This window comes from Zalophus californianus, chromosome 13 (assembly GCF_009762305.2).
Source record: "Zalophus californianus isolate mZalCal1 chromosome 13, mZalCal1.pri.v2, whole genome shotgun sequence".
NCBI lineage: Eukaryota > Metazoa > Chordata > Mammalia > Carnivora > Otariidae > Zalophus > Zalophus californianus.
In genome coordinates this window covers 40144832-40171552 of record NC_045607.1, presented here as the reverse complement: position 1 = coordinate 40171552, position 26721 = coordinate 40144832, and positions in this window count along the sequence as shown.

Genomic DNA, 26721 nt, shown 5'->3' with positions numbered 1-26721 from the left:
TACCTCAAAGACAGATTACGAACAGGATCAGGTGAGATCTTTGTTAAAACTGCATCAGAGTTCAGTGCCTACCTTTGCCCAATATTTATTTCTTCCTTCACTTCCTCACAAGTCTCGACACTGGGGTACTCCCTAGTATACCTATTGCATGTGAATCCTCATCTTCCTCCCAGAGAACTGAGATCACAATAAGTGGGGTCAGGCATGGTCTAGGGAAGCAAACTCTAAAATGGGATTTGGGAGTTAGATCACTTATTGGCTGGGTGATAATGAGGACCACATTATGAGTGACGGGGTGGCCCTGAAAATCTTTGGCATCCTGTAACAATGTATTTTCAAAAACTTTTAACAATAGTAGACTGAAAGGATTCCAATGCAAAGAATGCACTGATAGGCTTTACAAGGGCAAAATTAAAAGTAGTAATTCTAAATACAATGGAAGTTAGTGGCACTAGCTGGGTAGAATTAATGCATCAAAGACTGGCAAAGAAAACCTGAAGGTGATTAATTGCCAACTAAAGGTGAAGTGTGAAAACCAGGAGACTTCTTTGGCAAGATATGAAGAGACACCTCCTATAGAAGGAAGTTTGAAAAGTCTAAAGATTGGAGTAGCAGATTTCCACAAAGGGTTGAATCCTACACCTTGTCAAGCAAGGCTAAGTTAGAACTCAAGTGGTTTCATCCACTCTCCCAGTCTCTGTCTTTTGATTAGTGCATTTAGACCATATGCATTTAAGGTAATTATTATTAATATGTTAGCACCTGTCTACCCTTTTTAAAAATTTTCCTTCTGTTTGTTTCCTTTTGTTGTCTTCCCCTTATTTCTCTCTCTTTCTCTCTTTTTTTCCTTCCTGTGGGCTACAGCTTCTCCCTCCCCCATCTATATGAACTTGATTTATTTATGAAATGTTTTGGTGTATTTCTCTGTGTGGTTTTGTATAATTTCTCTGGGCATTGCAGTATGTGACTTACTGCACATGTGACTTACTGCAATCTACTGATCTCTACAGTTTACAATTCATGTGGAGTGTGGACATGAGGTTCATTTAACTTCCTCACTTAAAAATAATACTGTTTTGAGTATCAGATGGTTTTTCTCATAGAATATAATTTATAAAATGCACAAGGAAAAAAAATAGGCTACTGTATATACAAATATCTCTGTTCTTTCCATTGTTTATTTTTCCTTCCTGATGCTTCAAGTTTCTTTTTTTATCATTTTGTTTTCGCTTGAAGAACTCTCTTTAGCCAGTCTTTAAAGATAGTTCTGTTAATGACAGATTCTTTTCATTTTCCTTTGCCTGAGAATGTCTTTATTTCTTCCTTCATTTTTGAATAATAGTTTCACTGGACATACAAGCCACAGTTGACAATTCCTTTTTTGCAGAGTTTGAAAAACACTGTGTAACTTCCGTCTGGCCTCCCTCGTTTGGGAAGACAAACCCAGAGTCATTTGAATTTGTGTTCTCCTCAGGCATTACATTGTTTCCCCTTAACTGTTTTCTGGACTTTGCCTTTAGTTTTCCAGAAGTTTCATTACAGTGTCTTGGCATCGATTTCCTTGGGTTTATCCTGTTTAGGGTTCACTCAACTTCTTAAATCTTTAGATTTGTGTCATTTACCAAATTTGGGAAGTTACTTCTTTGAACACTCTTTCAGCCTCACTCTTTCTCCACTCCTCTGGGACTCATGATATGAATGTTGGATCTTTTGTTGTTCCACAGGTCCCTGAAGCCCTGTCCTTTTCTTTTTTTCCCATTTTACAATCTCTTCTCTTTGTTATTGAGATTGAATAGCTTTTATTGATCTATCGTCCAATTCACTATTCTATTCTTTGTCATCTTCACTGTCCTACAGAGCTCACCCAGCAAGATGTTTTTTTAAAAACTGTTAGTGTATTTTTTTAGTTCCGTATGTTTCATTTGTAGCTTTTCTATGTCTATTTACTAGAAGGTTCTTTTATTTTTTTTCACTTTTTTCAAGACAATTTTTAATTGATTATTCAAAAAATTCTATTCAGGCTTCTTTACAGATGCCATGAATATGGCTCATCTCAGTGTTTTCATCAGCTGACTGTCTTGTCTCACACAAGTTGTTATTTTCTTGGTTCTTTATTTTTTTTTCAAAGATTTTATTTTATTCATGAAAGGCAGAGAGAGAGAGAGAGAGAGAGAGAGAGAGAGAGAGAGGCAGAGGGAGAAGCAAGCTCCCAAGGAGCAGGGAGCCGGATGCGGGACTCGATCCCAGGACCCTGGGATCACGACCCGAGCTGAAGGCAGACGCCTAACCATCTGAGCCACTCAGGTGCCCTATTTTCTTGGTTCTTGACACAGTGGGTGATTTTTTATTTGTACTGGACATTTTTTCTATGATGTTAGGAGACTCAGGGTCCTATTTAAATCTTTTATTTTAGGAGGATGTCACCCTGTTTAAGTTTAGCAGGAGGGTCCCAACCTACATTTGTATGCTATGGTTGCAATGACAGTTTAATTTTCAGAGCCTTTGAAGTGTTATTTTCTTTTTGGTATCTGATGCTGCTGGTGCTCTCACTGATGTCTGCTGGTACTGCCTACAGGGGGTAAAGGGGTTTCCATAGGCTGAGTAAATCATATGTCCTTTGATGGTAAAGGGTAATCTCAGGCCTTCGAGCCTAAGAGACTTCCCAGGCTTGGATGCTTGCTTCTGAGGGTCTATCCTGCTGCTATTTCCCACCCATCTCACTCTTTCTGGGTGTGAGAGGAAAGTCCCAGGCCCACAGGTACTAAGAGGCTTTCTGGGCCAAGCCAACTTCTGTGGCTGAGTACCTCCTGCCTGTTCCATCCACCTATGTCTGTCTCTCAGCACAAAAGGGAATCCTCCGGCTTGGTGAGTAAAGGAGCACTTCTTTGGCCATTTCTCTTCATTAGCTCTCCCCTACCAAATCCTCCTTTCAGGAGGTGTCAGCTCACCTAATGTCAGAGGGATTCCTGATCCATCTAGAGGAGGGAGGAGTCTCCCTGAGCTGCCTTTTGTTCCCATGCCAGGAATCAGACAGGAATGGGGAAGAGCAGGGAGAAACAGCTCTACATCATCCTATACAGACTGAGAGGGCTCCACCAACATTCAATGAAAGAGAACATTAAAAAATAGTATTTTTTAATGTTTTTAGAACATTTTTTTAGAACAAAGAAGGGTTTCCTTGCCTAGAAAAAGATAATCTTATTCGTTACCATGAAAACACTGAATATGGGAGCCTCGTATGTAAAATAAAAGAAACCTCTCAGTTTTATGCAGCAATTTATGCCATATAAAAATGCTTTACAAAATTTTTCTACATGTCATCCTCAGAGAAGCCCAGAAAGGTGGCCAAATATTGGAGTCAAAGTGGTTGTCACCTAAGGAAATGCAAAAAAACTTTTATTCAAAGTTAAGGCAATATTTAAAATTCTTCCCGATGCAATTTTCTACAATCTAAGCCTTCAGATGTTCCCAGGTCTGTCTCTGGAGTTTGGCCAAAGATATGATTAGCTATTGTCAATGTCTAATAATAGTCATCCATCTGTCTTCTCTCATCCTAGTGACAAGGAAAAACTAAACTGCAACTGAATAAGCAGTGCTACAATGGTGCCCATTGAGACTCAGAGTCCCTGATGACGTGAAGGAAAACAAACAGACAAGCAGAAAACCACCTTGGCCATAGGGAGACCTGAGAAATAAGGACTACATGAGCCAGATGACAGAAGATAGGGGATTAAAGGACATCTGTGTCTGTGTCAAAAAGAGATATTGCTGTGCCAAAGTTACAGTTTTGCTGGAAAACATTTGTTATTTGCATACGGTGCTTATTAATGCTTCAAATGAAAAAGCCCAGTTGCTAATCCTAAACTAAGATGAAACCAGCATGGTATCTGAAAATGAGTCAGAAAAATTAGAGTGTATACAGGGCTTAGATCTTGAAACTTGCTATTTCCAGCTACTCTGGCCATCAGCTGACATGCAGCAGTCTCTTTGATGTCCCAAGCAAGTGAAAGAATCAAATTCAACCAGAGGTCATTGAATCATTGCCTGCATAGGACTATGAAATACAGAGACAGGTGAGGTTTCTTGAACACTCTCTTTAGGCAATCTTGGAAGATAAGAGAGTAAAGAAGAAGGATGTATTCTACTTGGAAATCTAGGGAGTAACATAAATATCCATCCGCCTCAGATAGTTTATAGAACACCTCTGCCAATGGAATGGTCAAGGTAACCTTGGACTTTATTCCAGTTCAGTAGTTTCTGGCTCTTCAGCAAAACAGAAGATGAGGCAGGGCTCAAACTTAAGAACACTGAGCCAACCATTCTGTGAGGTTTACCCTGAAATCTCTCTGGAGAAACACCACCTGTCCATGTCTAACTGGCACTGGAAGCTTGTTATATCTCTGCCTTCCTTGCTTATCATATGCAATTGATGCTTTCCTCAAAGTCATGGCAGGATACCGTCTGTACTAAGGTGATAGATGTACAACTACCTTGTAACAATTAGTCTGGACTACTGGTTTGAAATAGTCCCTGATGAATATGCCAACATTCGTGTTGAACTTGCAATATTCCTTGATATTCCTATAATGAGAAGTGACTTCCCTGGAGCCAATATTTCTGTAACTTTTCCCAAGTTTCTCTGGTCCCCTCAGGGATATGAGCCATAAGGCTTAGAAGCCAGTGCTTTGGGGCTGCAGCCTGCTGGCCAGAAGCCTGAGATTGTGCAAACTGCCAGCTAGCTTACTCAGGGCCAGCTGGCAGGCGGGGGTGTGGGGACAGATGCATCTTATAAATGGACATCTGTGGAAGGGCTGCATTCCAGCCCTTCCAGGCCGGCATGGGATCAAAGGGACCATTCTTCTTCCTTGATGATGGGAAGTGCAACCTAACCAAAGATGCAATATCCAGTTGGCAGAGGAAAGGCTGAGATACTTAAATAGATCAAAATTGCAATCTCTCAACCCCATGACTTTCACAGGAAAAAAAAAATCCTCCTAGAACAGTGATTTTTTTTTTTTTTTTTGCCTTTCCTTCATCTATAGAATCAAAGTAATAATGAGTTGCAGGAAAAAAAAAAAAAAACTTTTTGTTTTGTGTGGTTCCCCAAAGAGCAGATGTTATATATGTGTATTTACATACACTGCATATGTTGATACAGGCACATGTGTTTACATATACAAATGGATATATCCACAGGTAGATCGATGTATATTTACATATGAATGCACATACACATATACACATACATACATATACGTTATGTGTGTGTGTAGAGAAAGAGAGTATATGTTCTTAATATTTCAGAGAAAATCCCAGTATGTTTAAGTTCTTAAGTTTTAAACATGTCTGAGCAATAACTGGTAAATGACTTTGTGGGACAGAACTCAAAAGTCTTTCATGAGAGACTGATTATATTCCTATGAGAGATTAGTCTTAGTAGAGCAAATTGTCAAGAATTTGACACAGACTCTATCAACATGCTTAGGTGTACAAACATGCACACACAGAGCATCCTGAATCACTTAGGGAATGTGATGGATTAAACAAAGACATTCTGACTCCCTTACTACAGCATTTCACAGAGGTTTTTATGTGTGTGTGTGTGTATGTAATAAATGCCCATGATGAGGCTATTAGTATGTCATGTTCCCCTGAATTTTTCTGATCAAGAATAGGGTCACAGAACAACATGTAGCAAATGCTGAACTGATAAATTGGAGGATGGAGTGAGTCTTATCTATGGCATGAAGTTTAAGAAGGAAACATGTCTCTTGACTCAGTCTCGTAAGAACTCCTGTCTGAGTACAAATCACAGGAGGAAGCAGGAGGGAGGGGAGAACTGGAGAAGATACTGAATTGTTCATTGAGCTGTGTGCCATTGCAACAACAAGAACACCACAAATACTGCTGGGACCTATACTGTTGGGGTTTCAGTGCTTCCCTGTGGAACACAGCTCCACTTTGGGATGGTGAAGTCTCCAGAGAACATGCTCTCCTTAGCATGTGGAAACCAGCACAGCAGAGGAATGCCTAGTGGAAGCTGGCAGCATTCAACAGCATTGGTGTCTATGCCAACCAAACACCTGGGACACCTAAGACCGTGCAGCTGGGCCCAGATGTGGTGATTCCTGGCAGACCTCTTGGTCCTCAGCAGGAGTTCTGGTGCATTAAAGAAAGAAGTACCAATGGTAGTAAGCAGTTGTGACGGTGCCCAGGAACACAAACGCCTACTCAGATGCACCCGTGCTCCGCAAAGCAGCTGGAAGTCTTCCCTGGAAGCAGTAAAAGGGTAAACCTTCCTGACTGACGGCCATGATACCTGGCGGCTGGAATGCTATCTAGTCGCAGGGTCAATGACTATGGGCGGGGCTACCGCCCGTCAAAAACAGCAGTGTTCAGGAGCAGAGCCAGCAGGCCACAGCAGATGCTGCAAGCACAATCAGGCCCTGGTGCGCAGCAATGTGGGTCTTGTCCAAGCAGAGACAGAGTTTAATTTCTTGTATGATATAAATTGCCTCCTGTTTGTGCTCTGAACTACTCTGGGCTATCTGTCAGTGGGATGGAGTCTAACTCAACATACATGATTATAATTTTAGATGTCAAACTCTAAAGAACTGTTTTTTTTTTTCTCCAGTGAGATTTTATTTCTTACAATGTAATATCAATAATATGACTTAATATAGAAATTTGGAGTGTAAGAAAAAGTTATAAAATATATCTGGCATATTGATATAGACATTGGATGAGTAAAGAAGTCTGAGCAACTGAAAAACCAATGTTGGTACAGCTCATATTAATATAATTCTGACTGAAAGATGCCCATCTATTATGCATATAAAGAGGGATATTCCTTTAGAATGCAATATTTGGCAATAACATAGTATATGTAAGTTTTCTTATTTTAAAAAATTGTACAGATTTTCAAGAGTTTCGCTGTTTGGCCACACTAGAATATGCTTGGGATAGGAAAGTAGGTATGTGTTCATGCATCCAAAAAACATTTCAAACATTAATTTAGAACTTACTTTATCTGAAGCTCTCTGCTTTTCCCTGAGGACAAAAAGAGTGGTACAGAGTCCATGCAAGGCAGAACCTCAAAGATTAGCAGTGCAAACTGGGGGAGAGGGAAGGATACATAAACGGGCCACAGTGATGTGGGTGGATAGGTTCCGTGGTAGATATACGTATAGATTACTCTGAGATTACAGAGGGAGGAAAAACTAATCAAGGTCATTAGGAAAGATATCAGAGCAAGGTGACATTAATGCTGAGCCCTGAAAGGTAATTAGAAATCTTGCCAGCAGAGAATGTGAATGCAAAGTAGGCCAAGCAGTGGGAACATTGCATAAAAGTCATAGTTTGTCAAAGGGCACAAGACATTCAGGGAATCCTAAATAGATAAATTGGACCAGAACACAGGCTCTGTCCAAAAAGGAGAGAGGGAGGAGGAGTGGACATGACATTATAGTAAATGAGAAGCAGGATAAATTTAAGTTATATTTAAATGTAAGCAGAGAAACTGGTTAAGGGATTACCGTAAAATGCCAGGTAAGAAATAATGAAGGGGTGAAGCAAGGTAGTGGAGATGTGCGAGAGACCGAATCTGGATATACTGGTGAGGTAGAATATGACAATGACATGACTAATTGACGGCTTCGGGATAATGAGGAGGGAGTCATGATGACCCCCCCGAGTTTTAGCTGGATCCTTAGAACAACTCCCTTAAAAAGGTGTAAACTCAGGGGCGCCTGGGTGGTGCAGTCGGTTAAGCTCAGATTCCAGAGCCAGAATCCCTGGGTTCAAATCTTAGCATTGGCATTTAAGAGCTACACGACATTATGTAAGTTATTTAAATGTAAGGAAATTGCACAACTATTTCATATAGTTGTTATGAAGAGCCCCTGACCTAAGATACTTAAAATTCTTAAAATACTGTTGGGCAAGTAATGCTTGTTACCACCTATTAATTTAGCAAAGTGACCATATTTGCCTGAAAGCAGTAATACTTAAAATGCATCTCCCAGACCAGGAGTATCAACACTCCCTGGAAACTCTCAGAAACGGAAATAACTTGAGCCCTAGCCCAGACCTATGGAATCAAAAATCATAGAGTGGAGAGAGCAGCAATTTGAGTTTCAACCTGCCTTCCTGGTGATTCAATAAACCATAACATTTGAGAACTACTGTATTAGAGCCCCTTAAAGTTATAGTAACACCTATGAAAAGTAGGGCAATTTTTAAAGCAGGTTTTAAACCAGAGTGTGGCAAGACTAATTATGTCAAATTATGGCCACAGTATTGGCCGTATGTAAATACACACAAGATGTATGTCTCTCACTAAACGTCTAGTAATTTGTTGCTTTGAGTTAAGCAGTGCTTGCTATAGATGTCCTCTTTTCATAATACAAATGGTCCTGAGTAAATGACATTATTGGGGAGGCTGTAAGACAAATCCAACTTAACATTTAACAAGAATAGTATAATTTACAAAGTCATTCCTCGCAATAGCTTTAAAATTTATACAGGGGAAGCATTATTATTACTTTTATTTTAAAATTAGAAAATGAGAGTTAGAAATTTAAAATGATTTGTCTAGGGGCACCTGGGTGGCTCAGTTGGTTAAGAAGCTGACTTGTGATTTCAGCTCAGGTCATGATCTCATGGGTCATGAGACTGAGCCCTGTGTCAGGCTGTGCCCTCAGTAGGGAGTCTGCTTGAGATTCTCTCCCTCTGCCCCTCCCTCGCCCTCTGTCTCTCAAAATAAATCAATAAATAAATCTTTAAAAATAAATAAATGATTTACTAGGATCATTTCCATGTCTTCAGATACTAAATCTCATGTTTATTTTATTTATATTTATTAAATAAAAATAATACAGCACTTACTAGTCCATTTGTTCTTAATAATTATTAACACACCTTTCTACCACATACCTAATTCTTTAGTGTTATGTGTGTAATCAGTTTTCTATCCTTTACAGAAAACAACTGAGGCTTTGAGTTTGGAAGATAAGGAACTTGGCTTCAATTAATTTAAACAGACATAGATTAATTATTCACCTTGTCTTTTTTTTTTTTTTAAAGATTTTATTTATTTATTCATGAGAGACAGAGAGAGAGAGACAGAGAGAGGCAGAGGGAGAAGCAGGCTTCCCGCCGAGCAGGGAGCCCGATGCGGGGCTCGATCCCAGGACCCTGGGATCATGACCTGAGCCGAAGGCAGACGCTTAACCATCTGAGCCACCCAGGCGCCCCTTATTCACCTTGTCTTAGGCACAGTAGTAGATTCTGAGGATACCAACACTGATTCTGAGGATACAAACACTGCTACACTGTTTTCAAACTTCTAAGAACTTATATTTTGATATGGGATTTTACAGTTTAATGGTAAATAAATTAGGAAACTGAGTAGAAATTGTTACTGGATGTGAAGTGGACAGCTACTACTAATTTTATTATGTTTCCTGATATTATCATAGCCAGTGTTTGGATAACTTCCACCAATCACCACCATGGTTCATGGGTCTAAGGTTTACAACCAGACCTGGGGTAGTTGGTCAATATACCAAGAACATGTGACCTAAATATGGTTAAAATGTCCATAATACCCAAAGCCATCTGCAAATTTAATACATCTCTATCAAAATACCAACAGCATTTTTCACAGAAATAGAACAAACAATCCTAAAATTTGTATGTAACCACAGAAGACCTCAAATAGCCAAAGCAATTTTGAAAAAAACAAAACGAGATATCACAATTCCATATTTAAAGTTATATTACAAAGCAGTAGTAATTAAAACAGTATTGTACTGGCATAAAAGTAGACACATAGATCAATGGAATAGAATAGAAAACCCAGAAATAAACCCATAATTATATGTCAATTAATTTCTGAAAAAGGAGGCAAGAATATGCAGTGGGAAAAAATCTCTTCAACAAATGGTGTTGGGAAAACTGGATAGCCATAGGCAAAAGAATGAAACTGCACCACTTTCTTTCACCACACACAAAAATAAATTCAAAATCGATTAAAGACCTAATGTGAGACCCGAAACCATAAAAATCCTTGAAGAGAGCCCAAAATCTGACATTGACCATAGCAAAGTTTTTCTTGATAAGCCTCCTCAGGCAAGGGAAATAAAACCAAAATAAACTATTGGGACTACATAAAAAAAAAAAAAAAAAAAAAAAAGCTTCTGCACAGCCAAAGAAACAATCAAGACTAAAAGGCAACCTACTGAATGAGAGAAGATATTTGCAAATGATATATCTGATAAAGGGTTAGTATGCCAACACAACTCAATACCCAAAATACAAATAATCCATTAAAAAATGGGCAGAAGACATGAACAGACATTTCTCTAAAGAAGACATACAGATGGCCAACAGACACATGAAAAGACGCTCAACATCACTCATCATCAGGGAAATGCAAATCAAAACTACAATGAGGTATCATTTCATACCAGTCAGGATGGCTAAAATTAAAAACACAAAAACAAGTGTAGGCGAAGATGTGGAGAAAAAAGAAACCCTCATGCAATGTTAGTGGGAATGCAAATTGGTGCAACCATTGTGGAAAACTGTATGGATGTTCCTCAAAAAATTAAAAATAGAACTACCCTATAATCCAGTCATTGGACTACTGGGTATTTACCCCAAAAATATGAAAATGCTAATCTGAAGGGATACGTGCACTCCTGTGTTTATTGCAGCATTATTTACAATAGTCAAGATATGGAAGCTGCCCAAGTGTCTATCCATATGTGAGTGGATAAAGAAGAGGTGGTAGATATATACAATGGAATATTATTCAGGTAAAGAACAAACTGATGGTGACCAGAGGGTGGGTGGGGGGAATGGGTGAAATAGGTGATGAGGACTGAAGAGTACACTTATCATGATGAAAACATAAAAAGAGAACATGTGACCTTCTAGGTAAAACAGCTCCTTAATCCCATCTGACTTCCTTATATTCAAAGATCATTAGAACTCTGATTTTAGTTCTTTTCAATAAGTTTAGGTGCTATAATTGGGTAGATTTCATGTACTTTGGGGCCACCAAAGAACTAGATTATCTAAGGTTCCTTTAAGTCCGGTTTTTCTTGTACCTACCGCCTTCTTGTCTCTTACCACGCTCTGCATGCATGCAAGTGACTTTGACAAATAAAAATTGTCAGGTTCTAGTTTTGATTTTGCACATCATTTTACTATTGCTATTTAGATAGTAAATTAATGCTATTCTATTAGATGTTATTCTCATGTTATTTAGACATTCACCTTTCATGTTGACTAGTTGTAGGTATTCAATATTTTCTGTCACTCCTCACATTAGATGTGCTTGTCCCATGACTGTCTTCTATCAGTGTTCAATCTAATAATTCAACCCACTCAAATGACTGAATTAATCATTTGGTCAAAACATATTAAGTGCACCAGGTGCCACTTTGAAAACTAAAGAGATGATGAGCAATTCCAGGCCATATGGCAGACTGAATTGACAAAAAACAATCCCTCTCTTATTTCAAGCATAGCAAACCTCTCTACAGTAACTCCATGTGCCTCGAAACTGGAATAAGATCTTCTAAATATTGAAGGGAAATAGTTATAGACTTAGAATTCTATACCAGTTAAACTGTCATTCAAGCGAGAAGAAACAATAAAAACATTTAAGACTAACAAAAACAGTTTTCCACTTAGAGATCCTTGCTAAAGGAGCTAATAACAAATTTTCACAGAGGGAAACAAGTGAGGAAAAAGGAGTGAGATATGAGAACCAAGTGTGGATAATAAATTGGCAAATACAAAAAAATTAAAAATTAAATTGGCAAATATTGTGGAATCTAAATTAATACTGACTGTAAAAATAGATAGTATCTCGGGTTTAAAACTAAGTTCCCACTAATAAAATGACATGGAGAAATGTGATCAGATTCATATTCCAAGGTCCTTATTAAATATAGTAAGATGAGAGCAATTTGATTAAAATATGCATATTAAAAATTATAAATATAACCACTTATAGAAGAGAAATAGAATGAATGATTTCTCAGCCAGTACAAGAAATAAAAGAGGAAAAGGAAACCTGTTCAATAGAACAGAATACTGGAAATATTAAATGTTTAGTTAATAACAAATAAATGTTAAAATAAATAAGCAAGGGTAGCAAGGAATGTTAATAGTAACTATTATTATTTATGTGTCTATCTTTATATATTAAATGTACAAAATGGACTTGTGGGATACCTTGTTCTGAAGATAGCAGGTGAGCGAGCTCAGGGAGATAAAGTTATTTAAACTTTGTATGCAATATTTAATTTACTTAAATAACATTTGAAAAAATAGAATGTCAACATTTTTAATTTTGGTTAACTGATACTCTATAATCTATTAAATATTTTCTGTACTTTCCTAATTTAAAAATATTTTAATGCAAAAATCAAACAAAATTGGTTTTGTTTTTGGTTGTACTTTGTTTTTGACCAAAAATGTTAAATTTATAAATTATAAAACAGTCATACTGTTGGATCTAAATTTGAACCCTATATAAGTTTGTTTTAAATAATTTTAGTTTCAATTATATAAAATTATTTTCTGATCAAGAAATTCCCCTGGACTTGGTAGAAATCAGAGCTAACAATGGCTACATCCCAACCTCAGAATCCTAGAAGTGTAGACATAGATCTATATTGCAGGGAGAAAAGTTTACTTGCATAATCAAGTATGAATGTTCTAATGTGTCCTTAAGAAAAGGTAACCTTGAGAGAAGGATTTCACCTCATTTTGCTAATTATTGTTTAGCACACTAAGTATCACTGTGCTGGGAGTTTGAACCATATGGGAATTTTTATTTTAGGATGATATACTTCCAATACTGTGAATCTTGACTTTTCAAGATACACCAGTAAATCAGTGATATATTATTAAAATGGAGAAGTTCTCCATTAAATTAAAAATGGAGAATTAAATAAAATTTCGTTGTAATAGGAAGAAAAATGGAAGGGGGAATATATTGGGATAGAAAATAATTAGTACTTGTTATAAATAATGTGACCAGATATTTATTATACAATCCAAAACACATTTGGCAACAAAAGGAAGTACTTCCTAGTTCCTTGTAAGATTACAAGAAAACAGGCATAAAACAAGAGTTTCATGTGCAAACTCTACCTATAAAATGTTTTCTCACATTTTCTAGACAATGCCCTGCAATGATATTAAAAGAGGAAAGAGGTAGGTTATATTTTATTCAGAGACAGGAACGCCAGGATATTTACAAATTAAAATAATATATTGTACACCCAAAACTAATGTAACATTGTGTGTCAACGATACTCAAATTAAAAAATCATAATACATAAATTATTAATATGGAAATACTTCCAATTATTTTATTTTATACATTTTTGGTAATAGGAGTTAAACAGATTCAGAGTCGAAGCAACAATCTAACAGTCTATATTTCATAATCTTCTTGATTTCCAATAGGTAAAAAAAAAAAAGTTTCCTGTAGGTAAAAAGTAACTGGAACAAAAGAGCATTTATTTGTTGTGCTTATTTATTTAATCATTATTTATATATGCCAGAATCAATTTAAAAAATCATTTGAATTCACTTACAATAACCTCATATATATAAATAGAAAAAATAAATTATAAGCATCTAGGAAATATAAAGGCAGAAGAGGGGCCCAAATTAAGGTAGGAGAGGAGAGTTCACATAGATTTAAAATCTAAGGGGGTTGATGGTATTTCTGTGTTTGTAGTCCAAATTTGCTTTAAACTTCCTGACTACAATATAAAATACAAAGAAGACATGGTCAGTTTTGTTGTTTACAGAGCAGTGAAGAAAAAAAGACTATATGTGTATATATATATATATATATATTATACATATATGTATATATGTGCTTGTAGATATAGATCTTTTTCGTCAGGGCTACACAGTGGGTATACACATGTACGTATACATATGTGCATACATGTGCACACATACACACCTGTAGATATATGTATACATACACTAGCATACACATAGTCACTGATACGCACATTATTTAAATAGAAACAAAACTTTTCATAGACTGATTTATAATTTATAAATTTTTTAAAAATTTTATTTATGTATTTGAGAGAGAGAGAGAGAGGGATAGCACAAGCAGGGGGAGCAGCAGAGGGAGAGGAAGAAGCAAACTCTCCTCTGAGCAGGGAGCCCGATGTGGGACTCAATGCCAGGACCCTTGGGATCATGACCTGAGCCGAAGGCAGATGCTTAAATGACTGAGCCACCCAGGCGCCCCTGATTTCTAATTTCTAAAATAGATTTTTTTAAATGAGAGTTTCAATTTAGAGGCACTGAATGATGTAGTGGAAAATGTTCTCTGTTTTTGTTTTTAAAGCTGTTTTATTTAGTATCAATCAAACATGTGAACACTCATTCATTTATTTGCTCAGGTATCACGTGTTCATTGAGTGCCTGCTGGTTTGAGGCAACACACTAAGTACTTTAGGTGCAGAAGTGAGCAACTTAGATATGTTTGATATATTTAGAAAGTTAGTCTATTTGGGAATCTAATTATATAACCACACAGATAAAATATAATTAAAATTAAGGCTTATGTAGTAGTATGGGGATATACATATACATCCGAATAGATCTGCATCTACATATCACTATATATCTGTCTTTGTCTCTGTCTCTCTTTTTCGGTCTCTTTCTCTCCCTTCATCTCTTTCTCTCCATATAGAGAGAGAGATAGACATATATAAGCATGCTGCCTCAGACCCGCACTAGTGTGTGTATAAAGGTAAGATATATAGATACAGATATATATATATACATATATATCAACATACACGATGTTGTCAAATTTATATTATATTTTTCAAGGGAGAGGGACTCCACAATCAAGGTTTAAATTAGCAAAAGATATCCAGATATATGCTATGTCTATTCATCATAGATTATGAGATCAAAATAAAATTGATGTTAAAATCAATACTAAACTGGAGCCCAATGACAAATTGTGCATTAGTTCACTGTCATCCACTTTATATTTTTACTTTTATCCCTCATTCGCCTTTAATGAGGTGTGTTACTCCCCATAACGTAATGTACACTCCAAGTACAAAGATTCTATCTCCTAGTAGTCATAAATATTATAAATAATAGATATCTAAACACATGCATTAGTAAGCTGAAGTCAATGATGATTAGATACGTTGAATAAATGAAAAATAACTGTTAACAATCTACTACAGGAAACATAAAAAAAAATTCCAAACCATAGCCATTTCATTCAAGTATAAGACAATGACACACAGATCACTTTTAAGTCAGTCAACATGCAGTGTAAAGATAAAAATCCAATATGTAATTAGACGTGGAAATGAATACAAATTAGGAGAATAGGAATGAGAAAAGGTGCTAAGAGTTCAAAAAATAATTAAAAAGACATGGCTTATTTCTTCTAGGTGAACTCTCTCATCTTGCATTTCCCTGACAAGTGCTACTCAGAATTGTTCTAGATTCTACATATTTTTAAAGCAGATATGGTTGTCATTTCTTGATTCTGTCATATGCATGTGAATCATGTATATGATATATCCGTAGAGGTATGATTTCTGTCATTTATATAATTCTAGTTCATATTCTCCCCTTTTTCCCTTGGAATTGGTTTTTATAACTTATCCATCTTTTCCCAGTGGTTTGTTAGTCTCTCTCTCTTTTTCTTTCTTTTTTTTCACATTTGTGAGTAAGCAAAATGCTACTTTCTCTTGCTTCACAATTTCATATTTTCATTGCTGCTGTCAGTGGTGCATCTCCAGACTATGACAACCAAGACAGTCACTTATTCTGAACACCAATCACATTAATGTTCTTTATCTCATTGCTCAGTGCCTCCTAAGGACAAACATGCCATAAAATAGTACCTATAAATCAAATTTAAGTGTACTGCAGAGGTAATGGGGATTGTAAAAGTGTCATGCTTTGGCAGTGGTTGAGTGGAGAATGACCCATTATCATATTAAAGTGATAAAAACTGTGTGATAAAACATGTAAAGATTGTAACATTTCTGCTCCTGGGTAGCCTAGGAGATTTAGATCAAAGTTATAGCATCAGATTGAGTTCCAATAATTTAAAAATAAATTGAATTTTCCAAAATATTGAGGAATTTAAAAGTATTTATTTTCCTCTGTATGAGATTTAGATTTATTCAAGTCAAATAACCTATAGTACATTAATGTGGAATATATTTGGGAGGACGTTTGTGATAAAAAGTTTCCATAATCTGTAAATTGCTGTGTAAGGTAACAGGTTTAGGAAGAAATATTTGCAGGCGCCTGGGTGGCTCAGTTGGTTAAGCGACTGCCTTCGGCTCAGGTCATGATCCCGGAGTCCCGGGATCGAGTCCCACATCGGGCTCCCTGCTCAGTAAGGGAGCCTGCTTCTCCCTCTGACCCTCCCCGCTCTCATGTACTCTCTCTCTCTCATTCTCTCTCTCTCAAATAAATAAATAAATCTTTAAAAAAAAAAGGAAGAAATATTTGCAAGTGTTGTTAAAGGAGTTACTTTCAGACCACATAGTGGCATTCAGAATAAACTACTTTCACATTAAAAAAACAAAAACATATAGCTGTCCATGCAATATATTGACATATGGCTTGGTCATCATACATTGTTAATTTGTGCTTGAACTGAAGGCAGATAAAGAAATGAGGCCTGTTAATTACAACCAGGTAGAAAATTTTCTCAGAATTTGGAAAAAAATCACAAATGTTACTGTGGACCAGAAGTGAATACTAACAAATTACTCCTGTCAATATAAAGCTTCAAAGGACTCCCAAAACAAATAAAAAACAAAAACAAAACAAGTTTTCTAGCCACAAGGAATTTCATCTAATAATGGGGTATTGTGTCATCCATTATTGTCCAATTAGTTGGATCCTTTGGTCAACCAAATTATAGCAATTACATTGCTGACCTCACAAGCTTTAAGTAAAGAACAATTTTGTTGAGAGCATCTAATTGTATGGCATACATACACCCCATTATGAAATCAACATGAAATTAGAGTATATGTACATAGAAACAGGGAAAATAGTAGCTTTCTTTCCCAAATATCTAATTAGTTACAAATTATAGCTCACTGCTAAATAGACAAAATAAGGAATGTACTTCCTCAGTAAATACAGATTTGATATTATGCTCTAACTAAATGTAAGAACACTATTTGAACAAAAATGGCTCACATATGACCTTATCCAAATATTACCTTTCAGATGGAGAATTGAACTAAATGATGCATTAACTGCACACAAACATTTTGAAATGGGGAGAAATTCTTGTTTACCTTTTATACAGAAGTATACATGAATAAAACATACCCTTTGTAGCAATTACTGAAGTTGTAACATATTACTTTTTTTTGGCTGAACACTTCAGAAACGACTTGGTTTTCAAACCATTCAGGCCTGGCCTATAAAGCAGCATTGAATGAAAGATAAGTTATTTACTTTTTGAATCAAATTTACTCCGAATGAGCAAATACTAGAAGATGCATGACTTCTAAGGAGCAGATACGAGATCCCTTTTCTTATTAATTTAAACTTCCCCATATTGGAACACAATTCTCTATGGTTTTCTTGCATTTATGCCCATCTTGTGAGCAAAGACACTAAGAACTTTTCTTTCACATTATCGTTTCAAGAATGACTGAAGAGCAAAAACCTGAATGAAAGAAATAGTACCACTTTCCAGACCAAAGGGAAGATTTCTTTTCTGTTCGTATCTCCCTGTGGGGAAAAGATCAGGCAGCTTTACTGAAGCTTATTATCAAAGGTTCATAAGTTGTGTTGAGTTCTTCAGCTGTGACACAAATCTACTGTGTGCACTGGACCCACATGGTCTTGTCCAAGTCTTCCCTACAGGACTTAGGAGACATCAGGAACCACCATGAATGTGAAGCTCATGGGACTTGCTGTGCAATGAGTAATAAAATCTTTGTCTCTGACCCAGGAGACTCAAGTCTCTTACCAGCGTCCATGAAAACTGTGTCAAGCTAACCTGTTAGCTTGTAAGTAAGGTAAAAATCTCAGACTCTTTGCAGTTCTTGAAAGTACCCAAATACAAATTCCCAAATACTCAGTGGTTCTCAGATGATGGCATATTAGACAACGGGGATAAAAACCACATAGTATGACAACAAATTTGGTAAAAAGAAATGCATATAAGTGGTTATGATGTCTATAAAGTCTACCACAGTCTGTAACCTAAAGCTCTGAAATTTAATAAAAAATGGGTTGGCATGTCATAGTAAAAATAAAAACTGTTTTAGCTGAATGGCAAACTGATTGAGATCTGTATAATTACCTGAATTACTATACTAAAACCAGAATTCAATAGCTCTGGGGTACTAATAGACCAAGTCATCAGAAGAACTGTCCTATTTTGGAAGGCACATAAAAAGAAACAAACGAATAAAAACAGTGCTTTTGTTCTGGCTTTTTATTTTTGTAGAAAATTATAAACTCTATTTGCTAATGTAGAAACTGTTATTAATTAAGTGGGAGACATATCCCCAGCGCATTTATGCTAAGACATAATTGATAGTTTACTCTTCTCTTAAGTACTCCTGACCTATGCATGTAACAATTATATTAAGACATTGTTGCATACAACTGTGACTCTGTGGTTCTAGCATTTTCTGTCTCTGACAATTTGTTGAAGATAAATGACCTCCTATTATCAGCTAAATTGTGCCCCCTCCCAGACTGTGCTCCCCTTTCACCTCCACTACCTCAAAATGTATTTGGAGATAAGTTATTTTAAAAAGTAAAACGAAGTCCTTAGGGTGGGCCCTAATCCAATGTGACCGGAGTCCTTGGAAGAGGAAGAGATGAGAACACAGACACACACAGCGGGGAAGACCAAGTGAAGATAAAAAAGATAGTCACTTGCGAGCTAAAAAGAGAGTACCATACTCAGAAGAAACCAACCCTGCCAACACTTTCTTCTCAGACTATCTAGCCTCTAGAGCTGTGCAAAAATAAATTTCTTTTCGTTAAGGGCGCCTGGGTGGCTCAGTTGGTTGAGCGACTGCCTTCGGCTCAGGTCACGATCCTGGAGTCCCTGGATCGAGTCTCGCATCGGGCTCCCTGCTCAGCGGGGTTCTGCTCCTCCCTCTGACCCTCCCCCCTCCCATGTGTGCTCTCTCTCTCTCTTTCAAATAAATAAATAAATCTTTTAAAATAAATAAATAAATTTCTTTTTGTTAAGCCACTGGTCTGTGGTATGCTTTGTTATGGCAACATTAGCCAATGAATACACCTCCCTTATACCTATTTTTTTTGACATCTGTAAATAAATACTGCTATATATGTTTTAATATTTATGGAAAATTTAAATAAGGCAATATATTCCAAGCATCTACTATATCCCTAATAGAGAACGAATGCTCAGTGAAATCTTAGAACCCTCTTTCCTCCTCTAAGAATTTGAACAAAATTTTGTGCCCAAGGAGAAAATCCTAATGATGAGTAATGTGCATCCTGCTGCCTTCATCTGCTAAAGATATAGTAAAGGAAAACACACATACATACTGGAATGAGGAAAGATATTGTAGGTATCTGACATCATGATTTTGACCCCAAGAAAGATGTGTTGGATATCACATCTGAGGGCAAAAAAATGGGTGTTAATGGGTATTCTGAAATTTCAAGCACAGGAATATTTAGAACTATAATACAAAGTCAGGATTATGAGAGAATTTTTTTAGTGTAGACTGATGAATTTGATGTTTAAACAGTTCAAGTATAAAATGCCTAAATGCCTACAGGAATATTTGTTAGACCATCAGGGTAATTGTCCAGATTAAAGAGGTGCTGGCAACTTAAAAAATAATCATGAATTTAATATTTAGAGGGAGGGGGTGGTTAAAGTTTAAGGTCAGGTTATCAGAGGAAGGAGTTTACAAAACAAAATCCTTGTAGTTTAAAAATGCAATTGGGAGATGTGAGGACACAGCCGCAGTCACACAAAAAGAAAGGCTTAATGAAACATGACACAGTCTAAGAGAACACAGAATTAGACTCTGAACAGAGAAGGGAATCTTCAAGAATCTACATGCTTCTGAAGTAGAACTGCAGTTCTCAGAGAACAGGTAGAATATTAGAGAAGCATCTCAAGATTACAGTTTGCACCATTGTGATAGAAAATGCTTTGTCACTGTTTACTTGGTTTGCTCTTCCGGCCCTTACTCTATTCATAGGGAGAAAGACACTGATGCCATGAAGGAGTCTGTTTTCTGAGCACTTTGTCAGGTTTGTAGAGGTAAATTTGGAAATAGTATATTTCCCCATGACAGACCTGATGACACTTGATATCAAGCCTTTAGGAGAATGGAAAGATTCTTACATAAAAGGAGGAGGGTAGTTTTCAAGTGCCTGAAAGCGAAATACATTTCTTTGTATTTAAATATAGTTTTAAAAAGACCATGAAGAGCAGATACAAGTGAAATCTAAAGGAGGAACAACCAGTTATGTCATCAGTGTCTTTACTTAATCCCCCAAATTACAAAGAAATTAGACTAAAACTCATGCAATGGTTTTCACAGAGACATCTTTAACATGGCTGACCGTGCACAGTGTGAGGCATTTTGGAAAAAAAGAAAATCTCAATACAAGAACACAGGCACTATCCCCACAGAAAAATAAACAGCAGAAATCTCAAAAATTTGGGAAGAGGGTCACTCAGTTATAGGCTATAGACCTGGATCATATTTATGCCTCTCACACATGGATTCTGAAAGGTTGACACCAAGGGACTTCCTGATAGCTAAATTACAATAGAAAAAGTGGCAGAGAAGGCAGCAAGGTGGAATAGTTCAAGTAGTGTCACAGGGATGGTTGTCTATGCTTTAAATACTAATGTTTGAAAATGCGTATACATTTCCACAGTTGGTTTTTGTTGTTTATGGTAGGGGTGAGGTATGAGAAAGCTAACTTTGCTATGCATATTGAAAGAGACTGCTAGACTGCTAGTTATTTTGATTTAAAAAAAAGTGCTGCTTAGCTCAAAATAATAGTCTTTTTAAGGGCCACGAGACTTCATTGTTCCAAATGCAAGAAACAGATTAGGTCATAATTCTGTACAAAACTATTCTTTACCCATGCTGTAATTTGAATGCATTTGAATTTTCAGCAAAAGTGTTTTTTTCCAAAAAACACGGGAAGCATAGCTATGAGTAAAAATAGAACCAATTTATTGGCAAGAATTACTAAGTAAAGGACTCTTAATTTTAAATGTATTTATACAGTTGCAAAGATAATTTACACATTCTCTGATCACAGACAAAGAAACCGGTGGGAGAACCAGGAAAGTCATTCTCTTCTACAAGGTCCTCTGATCTCCGGTATAATTAGAACAATATTGGCCATGCTTTTCTGTGGTGATCAATACTGACAAATGCAGAATTTTTTTGAAATTTAGTGAAATTGCTTTTTGGACCACTGATAATTCACGTTATTACGTATCCCTCCTGCATATGTTTGAATATTCTCCAGCCCATTACATTAATCCAGTCTTATGCATGTACATAAACTAATATTTACACATACACAAAGTACAAGCCTACTTCTTAATGTGCTACCAGCAATAAGATTAAGTTTTTCTTTTGACTATCAGATTTAGGATAAAGCTGCTTATTTACTACCTTTTTGTTATTTTTTTCTGTGCTGTGTTTCTAATAGCCATTATGAATATAAAATAGCCAGCCAGTTAAGATGTGTTCAGAAAACGCATTTTACACACAAGGCATTACAGTCTTCCTAAACTATGTCTGGAAATGAATTTTGGGTCATGGAATAGATGGGATGGAGGGACAATTAACAAATGAAACTGAAATTCTCTACAATAGAAAATTATTTCTTTTAAAACTTTCAAATATTGAATTAATCAAAAACTAAAACTACTGATTTCTTTCCTTGTCAATATCCCTGCAGGTTATACAAGGTATAAAGATATGTCAAAAACTGTAAGATTAATCAACTCAACAAATACTTATGTTATAATTAAGTTCCAATTTCAATGCTATGTAAAATATGGAATGATAATTTTCACGTCGTTCTGTTTATACTGCTGTTGGTGATGGAAAATAAAGGCTTAATTACAGTACCATAGAATAAGTGCTAATAGAAACAATTTTTATGGGGCTGTTATATCAGAAAATATTTATTGGGGCTAGAACCACAAATGTGGAATGACGTCTATAACCATAAGTACACTTTTCAGTGAATTATTTTGAAATACATGCCGGAAATACTTTTTTCCTCAAACTTTTATCATCCTAGAGTCATTAGTGCATGTCAAGTATGATATAATGTAAATAGCAGAACTAAAAAGCAAGATTCTAAACTCTATGCCCAGTCCTGCCAGTATCTCTTATGTTGTTCTCATGAATAAGTTTCCTTCATTTTTTAAAATGAGGTCACTGAAATTGATCAGTGTCTGTGGAGCTTTAGGATTTCCCAGAGATGCCTAAGTCCCCAACGAGAAATTCACTACAACCCTTACTTTAATAAGATCAAATCTGCTTTGACCTATTTTTATAATAGTTAGAAAATATTTCACATGGAAAAGCAGTTTCATTGGTTAAATTAATCTGAAAAGAAATAAATGATATTTAGGTCCTTGCTGATCCAAGCACAATGAGAATCTAGCAAACTAGAAAATGAATTTCTATGACAATCAGGTCAAAAAAGTTAAAGTAAATTTAATTTTCGCTTGAAACTTAAACAAAATAAAAAAATAACATCTCCAATCAAATCAAGATAATTTGATATGATTTCATTGTAATATATATTTATTTGGATATCCAAATTGGGAAAGCTCAATAAACAAGTAAATGATTACAGGTTGCACATATATATACATATATATATTTTTAAGTATTTTATTTATTTATTTTGAGAGAGAGAGTATGAGAGAGAGAGAGCACATGTAGAGGGGAACGGCAGAGGCAGAGGGAGGAGTGGACTCCCTGCTGAGCATGGACCCCGGGATCATAGCACAAGCAGGGGGAGCAGCAGAGGGAGAGGAAGAAGCAAACTCCCCTCTGAGCAGGGAGCCCGATGCAGGACTCCATCCCCGGGATCATGACCTGAGCTGAAGGTAGATGCTTAACCGACTGAGCCACCCTTTATTCTGAGCCCTTATTAAAAAACATAACATATATCAAGTTTAAACCAACATTTAGAAACTTAGAGAATTAGCTATTTGTATTTTACGTTGGAGGGACTGTACTGTTATGCCTTCCCCTAAGCACTGGCTCCCTAAAATTTTTGCTGAAGTGGCAAGTCCCTGACTTTACAGGGTTTATCACCCACCATCTACCATTCAGGTGTCTTATCATGGCATCTATTATACTAAGGCATGATGTTATTGGTGTATTAGATTAATGTGATGCTTTGATGTTTCTTGGGATATGTAAGTGGCCTAAATCTTTTGTAACTATAGTATGACAGAGGGCAAGATATTTAGCTTAGCCCTGGTTGAAAATTGTGAATGCATATTTTTGTTCATCAACACAATGGCAACTGTTTCTCTTCTCTAACTGGAATAGAGAACAATACATCTGTCATATCAATGGCCAAATATCATACACCTGAGGTCTTATTAATCTGAGCAACAATACTGTATTCTGCAGGGTAGCTGTGATTTGAATTGCCAATTGGTTGAGTAATCATCCTTCTGAATCCTGGTTTCTACAGAAGCCAGACAGTTTAATTAGATGTAAAGTATGATAAGGACAACCCTCCTCACACCACTGAGATCTTTAAAGGTGATACTTATGCCCATTGTTGACATTTTCTTCCACTCTGGCTTGCATATTATTTTTATTTACTATCTTGACTACTGGGAGGAAGAGATTCAGAGGCTTCCATCTGGCCTTCCTCACTATGACAGCTCTTATCCCACAGGCCAAGGACCCAGTGTCAGAATTTATATCTGGGGCCTGGGTAAACTACAACTAAGTAGGTCACTGAACCAGTGAACTTTATCTGGGACTTCACTTATTACTTGTCCCCTATATATTCCTACTCCATGAGGGTGTGTGGTCAATGCTTTTAGGTCTCCAGTTATCAACGTCAACTCAGACTCATTGTGCAACAGTCTTGAAATGCCCTAGTTTTCCCCTGTGCTCACACTAAATACAACTAAGTAAATAAATTGCTATAGGTCTCTTTGGGGCAGGGCTGGAGTAATCATTACAAGATACACATGATGTAGTATTGTAAGGCCATTCCTCTCGGGGGCTGGCCACCTTTTCAGTCAATAAACTCCATACCCGAATATTGACTCAAGCTAAGAAACTCAAAAACGGATTGTGACTTATTAGTAGGGCAATTGTTCTAAACTTCTTGATCCTAAAAGTGTGCTTTCTTCTACTTGTAGATGTTAAGCAGCATCTTCATTTGTTTCATGTATTTTGCCCCTGAGACAGAACACTATGTTCTATTAACCACCTCCGAAACTCTCTGCGGTTACAGCCCCATCGCAGTCCCTCCAACCTTGCCATTTTCTATGATAAGTTATGAGCTGCCATTTGACATTTATTACTCTGGAGATCTGTCAGCCCCATTGCTACTAATAAGCCAGACTCTGAGACTATCTTTCCTATCATCAGCCCTAATCTAAAGAAAAGAACCAACACTGGACTTAGTAATACTGTTATCCATTTTATTAGTGCATTCTCAAACTGACTGACATCATGGGAACTGTCTGAACCATCCCTGCAATTTTTCTGCCAATATAAAACTTTTCCAAAAATAAAATACTTATTAAATGTTTAGATATCTATAAGACAGTGTTATCGAGGAGATTCACAGAAGTATTTATATTTAAAATGTATATATTTATTTAATCTCTGAAAATACATTACATGAAATGTAAAAATTCTTGAAGGGCAACTATGTAATTTGGTTATTTCATCTTAATTAAGCATTTGTAATACTTTTGTAAGTAGGAAGACAGGACATTTCCAGTTCAGAGAACTTGTATAAAATGAGAAAGACATGATCAAAATTCTCTCCTGTTGAATTGATCAGAATATTTTTTTCCTTTTTTTTCCCCATTATTATTCTTATGAGAAAACAAAGTTTCTTAATTTACTGTTGGAACTGTTGAAAGACACAGAAGTCAGAAAATTTTCAGTTAAATTGTTTCATCTTCAAATTAAATGCTGCTGAATTTCCAATATACTTCATTTTAAGGACACTAGGGCTGGTTATAATCTTGAAATTGCTTGGAATAATTGATCCTTTGCTGAATCACTTGTTAAGGATGAGGAAATGAGCTTTCTTCACTACATATTATGTGCATAATTGGTGGCATGTTTATAGTTTCTGAATATGCAACGCTCTAAGGAGAATTCTGAGTTCTAGTATTATAGTGAGAATGTTGGTTGATATAGTGAAGATGTTAACAATACTTTATTTTGGCAAAACTTTGAAAAATCAATAGTGCCTAATCATATGATTTGCATGACTTTTCAAAACTTAGTGACTTTGTAAACTGGTGAGATACTTGAAAAATTACTATTGTTTCAGTTCAATGTCTTGTGAAGTAATTTCACTGATGAAAATAATAGAATTTACTTTGGCAAATTTATTCAGCTTTAACTTTGCTCTCTATGCCTTTTAATTTTAAAAATTAGGTGAAAATAACTTTAACACATGTATATTATGTGTACACACTCAACCTTTAGCGCATATATATTCTCATGTTAATTATTTAATTGAAAAAAGTTTTCACTGAGCACTTACTATAGACTATTCATTAAATACATTTGGCTATAAATAAATAAACTATATATCTTGTTAGCCTTGAATTACACTCAGTACAATGGAGAGAAAAATAGAGAGAAGCACATCAGGTCACTAATTTTTATGCTTGCCTGAAAATTACACCTTGAGGGATAAAATAAACTACTCTAAGAAATCCAGGAAAAGTGTAAAGTAAGGGTAGACTAAGTGTAATAAATAAAGAGTATAATAGGATGGCAGGCAGAAATAACATTTGATGCCCCTGATTTGCCTGACACAGAAGTTGGGACTTCTTATCAATAGGGAGAGTAAGACTATTGAAAGATGTTGTGGCAGTTTTAAGTTATTAGTTTTTAAAATCAGTACTCTTTAATGGAAACAACTTGACCAAAAATCTGTCACAGAATTTTGAGACCTATTAAAACAAAAGGTTAATGAGAAAAAAAAAGACTATTGAAAGATGTGTACAATCAAAAAATATAAAATTTAAAAAGTTAACTCTTACAGTTGTGCAGATAACAAATTATTAAATTAAACATTAGAAGCCAAAAAAATGCTGGCATTTATTGCAATAATTCAGGTGAGCAACATAGCAATGTTATGTAGACAATGTAAAAAGAAGATAGTGTTGATGTACATAAGGTTAGAAAGAAGAAAAAGAAATGAGTGGAGAGAAAAGAACATCTCAAGGTACTTGGGCAGTAAACCGGAGATGGTATCATTGTGGAAAGAAAACAGAAGTGCCTAAAACAACTACTTTGGACATCAATAACCTTCAGAGATAGCTGTTATGTCAACTGTGTCAACTGTGTTCAACCTTCTCTCCTAGTTTATCGATGTGTCCATATTTCTTAAGATCATTTTTGCAGTAATACACATGGTGTTTCTCAATTT